The sequence below is a fragment of the Arachis stenosperma genome, chromosome 4, assembly GCF_014773155.1.
Source record: "Arachis stenosperma cultivar V10309 chromosome 4, arast.V10309.gnm1.PFL2, whole genome shotgun sequence".
NCBI lineage: Eukaryota > Viridiplantae > Streptophyta > Magnoliopsida > Fabales > Fabaceae > Arachis > Arachis stenosperma.
Window position 1 is genome coordinate 119051214 of NC_080380.1, and position 6860 is coordinate 119058073.

The window sequence follows — 6860 nt, forward strand, 5'->3', positions numbered from 1 at the left end:
CATCACTCAAGTCATAAGTTGGAGGTTGAGAAAAATCTACCTCCACACCATCTTCGTACTCACTTGGGGCAGATTCTTCGAGCTCAAGGAGTTTAATTTTGGAAGTAAATTCATCATTAGGAGAGCTTGGTTCATAATCATCATTACCAGGGAAACTTACTTCTCGATCTATTCCGTCCAGTTCTTCATAAGATACATGCCTTGGGGGTTGTGCAATGTCCCCTTTAGCATCAATTGGAAATTGCTTGGCGGAATTCTCTACAATTTTTGCTTCCCATGGAGATTCAGCATCTCCTAAGTCTTCAACCAATTCTTTTGCCTCTTCAACGATTACGGCTTCCTCCAATTGTTCCAATACAAAGTCATACTGCTCACTGCCCACCGGAGTTTCTAGCTTCTCCTTCATGCTGCGTTCTTTAGTATATTCTCCACATGAAGCCATGGGAGTTCTTTGAGTGTTCGAACATCGGGAGTCTAGTCAAATTATTGCTTGCCCCATTTGTTGAATGGATGCATTGAGTAGATCCAATGTCTCCTTGAAACGATTCTTTGACTCTTGTTCCGCTTAGATAACATAATTAGGATCATATGGCTCATAGGGTGGTTGGCATGATGGATATGGGCTAGGGTCATACTAAGGTGTTTGGTTGTAGGGGGCTTGTGAGTATGGTGGTTCAAAGGTGTGTCGGGGAGGCGGTTCATAAGCATATGGTGGGCCTTGTTGGTAACTACAAGGTGGTGCACTATATCTGTCATCTTGGCACGCACCTCGGAATGGCTTTTGACCATAGTAAATTGGTGAGTGTTGGTTGTCACGAAAGGGTCCACCATAACTATTATCTTGGCATGCATTGTAGGATGGTCGTTGTTCATGATACCTTGGAAAGTATTGTTGCCGAAAGGGTTGATCAGATCCTCGTGGCTCCTTCCATCTTCGATTGTTTCGACCTTGATGCATGTTCCTGTTATAGCTTCCATTCCTTACAACAACATTAGAACCAAACTCAAAGCGACATGGGTGAGAACTCATAGTAGCTAATAAAAATTAAAAACAAAAATAAAAATAAACAAGCAAAAAGCAAATATTTACAATAACCAATAATAAGGCACATGTTTGTAATTCCCTGGCAACGGCGCCATTTTGACAAACGGATTTCTACTAGTAAATAATTTTATAAAAATAGTTGCGTTGTAAGTATAGTTTCTAAACCAGTAAAGAATCCTTTCGTACAAAAGTTTTGGTTGTCACAAGTAACAAACCCCTAAATAAATTGATAACCGAAGTATTTAAACCTCGGGTCGTCTCTCAAGGAATTGCAGGGAGGTATGCTTTATTATTGGTTATGGAAAAAATATATTTTTGGGGTTTTTTTGTATAAGATAAAAAGCAACAATAGTAAATGGCAATGGAAACAAACTAACTATAAAAACTCTTGGCAAGGTATGAGAACTGGAAATCCCATCCCAGTTATCCTTATCAGGTGTGATGAGAATTGTTTATTGCTCCCACTTAGTTAACCCTTACTAAATAAAGGAAAATCAAGTGGACCAATCAACTTGATTCCTCAAGTCCTAGTCAACTCCTATGGAAAGACTAGCTTTAGAGGGATCCAAATCAATCAGCAAATTCCAATTTTCAATCAACAGCTAAGTTTGATAACTCAAGTGTCACCAATTACTCAACCAAATCCAAAAGGGGGAAATCTAAATTATTTATAACATAAATGAAAGAAAGCAATCATAAATCTGAAATACCTCAAATTGCATTAAATAGAATATTCAAATCTAACATGAAGAGTTCATAAGCTAATATGGCAACATAAGTAATTAACAAGTAAAAGCATTAGAATAAATAAAAGTAGAAGAGAAATTAAATTAAAGGAACATTGAATCTCGAAGGAAGAAACAATGCTAAAACTAAGAGAAATCATAATCCTAAAACCTAAGAGAGAGGAGAGAGCCTCTCTCCCTAGAAAAACTACATCTAAAACCTAAAATTATGTGAATGAAAGTTATGTCAATGTTGTTTTATGAATGGATGCATTCTCCCACTTTATAGCCTCTAATTTGTGTTTCTGGGCTTGGATTTGGGCCAAAAAGGGGCCCAGAAATTGCTGGGGGCGAATTATGCAACTTTCTACACGTGGCATCCGTCACGCGTGCGCGTCGATTGGAGATTTTCCTTGCCACACGTACGCGTCAGTCACGCATACACGTCTCTTGCAATTTGTGCTAGGCGCGTGTTCGCGTCGTCCACGCGTGTGCGTCGCTTGAGTTCTGCGCTAGGCACGCGTCCGCGTCGCCCATGCATGCGCGTCGCTGCCATTTTCTCCAAAACATCATTTTCGTGCGTTCCTTCCACTTTTGCATATTTTCTTTCTGTTCTCTAAGTCAATCCTGCCCTATAAAGTCTGAAAATTACTCAACACACGGATCACGGCATCGAATGGTAATAAAGGATAATTAAAATTAATAATTTTATGGTCTAGGAAACATATTTTCACATATATTAAGGAATAAGGAAGAAATTGTAATACCATGCAATTCATATGAATAAGTGAGCAAAGACTTGATAAAAATCACTCAATTGAGCACAATATAAATAATAAAATAGTGGTTTATCATTCATAAACAATTCCATGTAATTTATTTGAAAGGTGCCAAGCTTTATCATCCAGTGCACACTTAGAACCATGTCTTCTCCTTTCAAATCCAAGACATATGCATCCACCGCAAAGTCATACCCTTGCACCGAGAGAGCTAACCCCACATATTTTTCCCTACAATGGATGAAATCCTCATTACCCACCATCACTTGCAAGGTTGGATTTGGTGTGAGAGGAACATTCAACTTTTGAGCCACCGAACCCTTCACAAAGTTATGAGTGTTGTCTCCATCAATCAAAATCAGCAAAGGACGATTCCCATTAGTACCTCGGACTTAGAGGGTTTCTGGGTGGAACTCCCCTTTTAGGGCGTTGAGTCTTATTCTCGGAGTCGAAGACTCATCATTATTCCCTTCATCTTTGGAATCAGAACCAGCGTCGCTGGCCTCTCCCTACATCTTCTCTTGTAACAACTCGCGGAGTTCATCTTCACCTACCAAGAGTTAGTAAGTGGATTTACAACGGTGGTCTGGCACATATTTTTCGTTACAATAGTAGCACAACCCTTTTTCTCTTCTCTCGTGGATATCAGTGGTGGTAAGTTTCTTGAATGGAGTGAGGGTCATCTTGGGTGAAGGAGAAGAAGCTTGCAATACAATTGATGCAGAAGCGGCATGAGTGGAATTCTGTGTTGTAGTTCTCGAGTTGAGGTTAATCGGGTTTGGGATCGTGTTGGGGACAAATTGGGTCAGAGCAGCGATTGACGGGTTGTACCGGGTTACATTGCTCTTAGATTTGCCCAGGGTCACTGCATGTTTTTGTTCATGTATTTTAGCAATAGATACAACTTGGATATATGAACTGGGCTGGGCCAGTAACAATTCACACTTCAAATGCTCTTGAAGTCCAACAATGAAGAGGGCTATAATCCACTCCTTACTCAATCCAGTCACATGGTTGCTGAGCTCCTCAAACTAACATTGGTCTTCTTCTACAGATCCTCCTTGCTTCAACTCATTAAGGGTAGTGTAGTGGTCATAGAAGACATTCTTAGCAAAACGAGAATTTAGGGCGTCAAGAAAGGTCTCCCAGGTGTAAGCGATGTTAATGTTGACTCCCTAACAGTGCCATCCATATGCAGCTCTGACGAGATGGAAGGAAAGTACACGGATTCTCTGCTTAACGGGAATGTCAAAAGTTTCAAGATACTGATGAGTTTTGAAGATCCAGTCTTCTACCCTTTCTCCATCAAACTTAGGCAAGTCAGCCACCTTCAACTTGTGTGGCCAGTGTAGTTCCTGCGCGGGCTTGGTGAGCCTAAACTAGAACCAATCACTGATTCCTCCCTTGGATGAATCTGATCATCACTCTTAGTTTTCAACTTTATATTCTCACAGAGAAGTTTCTCAATAGTGGTAAGCTGGGATTGTGTCTTCGCAATGCACTTATTAGCCTCAATAAGCCCCCAACTCAATGTCATAACTTTGTACTTGTTAGAGAGAGTGAGCTCTTCCAACAAATTTAGGCAAGTTCCTTCCGCCATCGTTGACCTCTCAGTAAAAGCACCAAGTGGTACTCCACTTGGTACTCCTTGACAATGAACCAATAAAATAATTCCATAATCAACAATTAACACAGAGAATCATAGTAATAAGTAATAACATTAAATAAGAAGAATTAACAGAAATATGTGTGAATTATATGTACGGTGAAGATAAGACAATGATTTTCTTTTTGAGTAAGGGAGACTCCTTAAGGATATATGATATTTTTGCATACCTTTTGTGACTCCATTTCTACTATATGACTCTCTCCACTAGGTGGTTACATAACTAACTTTTATTATTGTCTCAAGCATTATTCCCGTGCTACCCATTCCTTCACGTTTTGTAGTCCTTCATCCAAACTGGATGCATCATTTCCCTTTTGTTCTTCTACTGCGGACTTGAATTACTCGATCCAATCACCCCTTCATCATCCATAGTCTCCTCTATTGGACCAGGATTGGTACTTGGGCTCGTATCATTGGTACTCTTAGATTTTATTTCACGGTATCAAAATTATTTTTTACATTTTAAACGTTCTATTTAAGTTTTAGAATTTTTACAATATTATTCTACTGTTAATTCTGTTAATAATTCTATGATAGATGTATACATGTAAATGTTATAATTTATTATGAAAAACTAATATTATATTACCATTAATAAAAAAATAAAAAATAAAAAATAACACTAGCACATGAGATTTTTTTTAAATAAATAAAATAAATATTTTATTTATCGAAATAAATAATTTGGAGATTTTTTTCCAAAATATGTCGCTTTTCTTATCTCGTTTACAGTGTAAACGAAATAAGATAACACGTATCTCGTTTACATTATAAACGAGATACAGTCAAACAGAAATGAAGCGTATATATCGTTTACAATGTAAACGAGATATCTTATTTTGTTTACACTATAAATGAGATGAAAAAAAAATTATGATGTTGACACTGTAAACGAGATACGTAAAGACAAATTTTCAATAGCTAAAAAAGGATGTGCAACCCTTTGTATTCTCCACAAACTTTTTACTACTTCTTTTCTACTTATTTCTTCCAAAAATAAGCTAAAATGTCTAGTAACAGTGGATACTTGGTTGTAAGTGTGTATCCAAATTGCTGTATGAGAAATAGTGATAATAGAGTGACATTTGAGTCTAAAAATCCCATTCTGTTATGTACCCGGCCTGTAAATTCATTGTCTGAATTGAAGAGTCTGATATTGGGTAGCGTCGCTGATAGAAGGAGAAAAGAGATTGGAAGGGTGGGGTATAAGTTGCTAGCACCGATAGGAAATTTAGTTTTTTGGTTTCATCTATTTTGGCTCAACGGCAACGAGCATGTGCGCCTGATGTTTGATATCTATAGGAGCATCATAGCGGAGCAAGTGGTGGAACTTTCTGCAGAGGTCGGCAATGTCGGTGGCGGTGGATCTGGCTCGTCAGACTTTGTCCAAGATGACCCATCTCTCGTATCACCATTGATTCATGTGGCTAGTCTAGTGAAAGAAATGGACGTCGACGGTGAGGACTCCGATGAGGAGTATGTTGCGAATAACAATGAAAGTTGTTCCTTCGAGGTTGATGATGAGGAGGAATTTGTACTGGAGAGCCCGGTTGAGGCATTACGTAGGTATCTTCTGCCTACCCCGCATCCAATTCTGGCCTTGTTATTTGTACCCAACCACTACGGTATATTGGATCTGGACGCGATGCAAGAGAAGAATCTATTTTCTAACACGGGTGAAGAAGATTACAACTTGGACGGTGATGTGGAGTTTAGGGTTGGCCATAAATTCAAAAAATAGAGATGTAGTAATGCAGGGTGTGAAGAATTACAGCATTCGCAGAAGTGCTAAATACTGAGTAGTAGAGTCAGATTGATTAAAGTACATGTGCATTACTGAAAACATGCAGTAGCCTGCCCTTGGAGTCTCTGTGTTGCTTTCTGATAGAATCTCGAATACTGGTAAGTTAAAGTTCCATTGTGTTTTATATTCTCAATTGTCAGTGTTATGCTTGTTGAAACTGTTAACAACTGTTATTCTATTTCGCTAGGGAGTTACGTAGGGTGGGAGGAGCGCACACATGTTTAGCACCCACTATATTGCAAGACTGTCGGCAGTTAGACAATAGTCTCATCTGCCGTGTCATCCTCTTGTTGATACAATCCAACCTCTCTATCAGTATCTCTGTCCTACAAGGTGTGGTTAGGCAAAGCTATCACATCGATCCTTTGTCTAGAAAGTTCTGGATGAAAAAGCAAAAGGCAATTGTAGAGATATAAGGTGACTGGGAGGAGTCGTACAATAAGGTGCTGAGGTTGCTACAAGCCCTGCAGAGTTATTGTCTTGGAACGATGTGTGAGATCAGTGCTGTACCGTACTATGATGGGCACCTCATGGTGTGTGATTATAGCATGTTTGGCAAGGTATTTTGGGCCTTGTCTCATTGCATTAAGGATTTCAAGAATTGCAGGCCATTCGTCTCCGTCAATAGTACGCATCTCTATGGAAAATACAGTAGTGTTTTGCTTATTGTAGTGGTACAAGATGTTATCCTTCCTATAGCCTTTGTAATTGTTGAGTCTGAGACGATGGAATCTTGGTCTTCCTTTCTTACCAATCTGAGGTGACACATCACCACACAGGAAGGCCTGTTGATTATTTTTGATAGATCTCAAGCGATCAAAGATGCATTGAGAGCTGA